Source organism: Macaca fascicularis, chromosome X (genome assembly GCF_037993035.2).
Source record: "Macaca fascicularis isolate 582-1 chromosome X, T2T-MFA8v1.1".
Lineage (NCBI taxonomy): Eukaryota > Metazoa > Chordata > Mammalia > Primates > Cercopithecidae > Macaca > Macaca fascicularis.
The window spans coordinates 119941698-119945094 of record NC_088395.1 but is presented as its reverse complement, the minus strand read 5'-3'; positions in this window follow the sequence as shown (position 1 = coordinate 119945094).

Below are 3397 nucleotides of genomic sequence, written 5' to 3'. Positions count from 1 at the left end.
CTATAGATACATAGACAAAGGGCACATTGACTGCCTTCAAGGAGCTCACTGTTTAGTGCAGGGACAGCCAAATAAACAGTTAAAGAACAGAAAACCAAGCACCGCATGTTCTCACTCATAGGTGGGAACTGAACAATGAGATCACTTGGACTCGGGAAGGGGAACATCACACACAGGGGCCTATCATGGGGAGGGGGGAGGGGGGAGGGATTGCATTGGGAGTTATACCTGATGTAAATGACGAGTTGATGGGTGCAGCACACCAACATGGCACAAGTATACATATGTAACAAACCTGCACGTTATGCACATGTACCCTACAACTTAATAATAAATAAATTTAAAAAAAAAAGACAATGTAATTAGCTCTAAAATTAAACCATTTACCATGGAGGAGCACCTCTACTTCAACCTTCAGAGTGGAATGGCAGTATTGTATAGTTATTAAGAACCCTTTAGTCAAATACATCTGGGGTCAAATCTCAGCTTTGTTACTTCTCTAACATTATATCTTTAGGCAAATTATTCATCACTTTAGCCTCAGTTTCCTTATCTGTGAAATGAGGATAATTCCCAATTCACAAATGCATGCATGCCTCTTAAAACTAGAGGGATAACAAGTCTTAGCTAATGTTAACTATTATTGCTATATTGTTAAACTGGAAAAGGTTTCCCAGAGAAGGTGACATTTAAATTAAGTTGAACAGGATTTTTCAACTTTTTTGCTATAGACATTTGAGGCCAAATAATTTCTTTTTGTGGTAGCTGTTCTGTGCTTTGTAGAACGTTTAGAAGCATTCCTAGCCTCTACCCACTAGATGCCAGTAGAAAGCCCTCTCCCCACAAGTTGCAACAACCAAAGATCTCTTCAGACATTGCCAAACTTGTCCTGAAGGGCAAAATTAACCCCGGTTGATAACAACTGCGGTAGAAAGTGTCATTATCAAAATATTCTTTTAGAAAAATAACAGTGGTACTATTTTAGAGAATGGATTTAAAGGAGGCCAAAACCAGAAAAAGAAAGGTCAGTTTTTAAGAAACATCCTTGTCTCCTTTCTTTTTCTTATCTCTTACATTAGCAAGTCCTATTAGCTCTAACTCAGAGATATATCTGATATCTAACCACTTCTTACCATTTCAGTAGCTATCATTCTAAAAATCTCTCACATACTTTATTAATTTTTTTACTTGATCTCATGTCTATATCTGCTCATTTATAGTCTATTTTCTACACAGAAGCTAAAATGTAAATCCGAATCCTTCCTTCATTTGTATTTCCATTAAATCTTTACTAGAAATCTAATCTCAATAACATAACCTTAAAGGACCTACATGATCTGATCTCCTTTCTTACTTCATTTCCTTCCATTATTCACAATTAAGCTTCTGTCATGGTGATCTTTTTGCTATTTATGAAGTCATTAAGCTCATTTCTCTCTCTAAGCTACATACGCTATTTCTTTCTAGAATGTTCTTCCTCCATTTATTTGGCTGACCTCTCATCACTCAGATTTCTATTCAAATAACATTTCTTTATAAAGGCCATTCCTGGTCTTCCCTGTTTAAAACACACAACACACATGCACACTTGACCCTGGTTCTCTTATCTTTTTTAAAAATAACACTTGTCATTGTTTGAAATTAATTATATTATTTATTCATTTGTTTATTGACCTGCCAGTAGAAAGTAAGTTTCATGGGAATAGGGATTGTTCTGTTTTGCTCATTATTGTATCACCAGCACTTAGAACAGTACTTGGCACATGGTAGGCACTCAGTAAACATTTAGTGAATAATGTAATCATAACCTAGGAATGATGCAGGACTGAACCAAGATAGTAGCAGTAGTTAAAGAAGAAGGAACTGTATTAAGTTAGGAGAAGAAACAGGACTTGGTGACTGACATAGTTTGGATATTTTTCCCCTCCAAATCTCATGTTGAAATTATATCCCCATTAGTGGAAGAGGGACCTAAAGGAAGGTGTTTGGGTCATGGGGATAGATCCCTCACGAATGTCTTGGTACTGTCCTCACAGTAATGAGTGAGTTCTCACTCTATTAATTCCTATGAGAGCCACCTCTCCCTCCCAGAGTTGGTTGCTGAAAAGAGCCTGACACCACCCTCCCCTCTCTCACTTCTGGCCATATGATCTCTACTTGTTTGTTCCCCCTTTTCCTTCTGTGAGTGGAAGCTACCTGAAGCCCTCACCAGAAGCAGATGCTGGCACCATGCTTCTTATATAGCCTGCAGAACTGTGAGCCAAATAAAACTCTTTTCTCTATAAACTACCCAGCCTCAGGTATTCTTTTATAGCAATGCACAATGGACAAGAACAGTGACTAATTGGATAGGAGGTGTGCTTGAAAGAGAAGAATTAGATATCTGTCTTTGACAAATGGGTGAATGGTAGTAAGTAACAAGAAAAGGAACACAGGGAGAAGAAAGGATTTGGAGGAAAAGCTGGAAGATACTGAGTTCAATACACTTGTAGTACAGCCATGTAGATGTGTCTGATAGGCAATTGGATATAAATTCTGGAGACTGGGTGAAATTTTGACACTGAAAGTAAATATATGGGAGTCATCCACTTATTGGGTTAGGTGATGCCACGATGGTGTATGAGACTACCCCCCCCCAAAAAAAAGTGGGTAGCATAAGAGAAGAAAATTTGGCTCCAGACATGGCATATGGGAGCGCTAACCTATAAGATGTATATAAGGGAGAAAAAAAATCCCACAGAGGAAATAAATAAAAAGTGAAATACTCAGAAGGGTGGGAAGTCTGGCTTCAAGTAAGTCAAGAGAGAAGAGTATTTCAAGGAGGAAGTAGAGTTATCAATGTCAAATATTATAGAGAAAAATGTCCATGAGATTTAGCAATAAAGGAACCACTAGCAACCTTGGCAAGAGCAGTTTCTGTTGAATTAAAGAGATAATATATTCCAAATTTAAATGAATGAAAAAATAATGGAAGATGTAAAATAGATGTATGAAGTGCACTACACTTTTTAGAAACTAGCATTCCGAGGAAAAATAATAAATAGAGTATTAGAATTGAGAGAGAATTTTGATTTTTTTTAAAGGGAGCAGCTTGAAAATGTATATATGCAATTAATGAAAGAAAGCAGAATAGAAAGGGAGATTTGGAACTTAGTGAATATCAAAATGTATCGAATGAGGAGGTACCTGAAAGAGTGGGAAGGACTGGAATCCAAAATAGATGTGGGTGGATTAGCCATGAGACAGGACTCTATTTAGGGAAAAAAAAAAATGGGAAGCTTTAAGGATAAGTCTGGATGTAGATCAGTGGAGAAAGGAGTAGAAAGCTGCTGATAGTCCCCACACTGCCCCTCTACCCCGCCCCCATCAGCAAGGACACCAAGTTAACAACTATCTA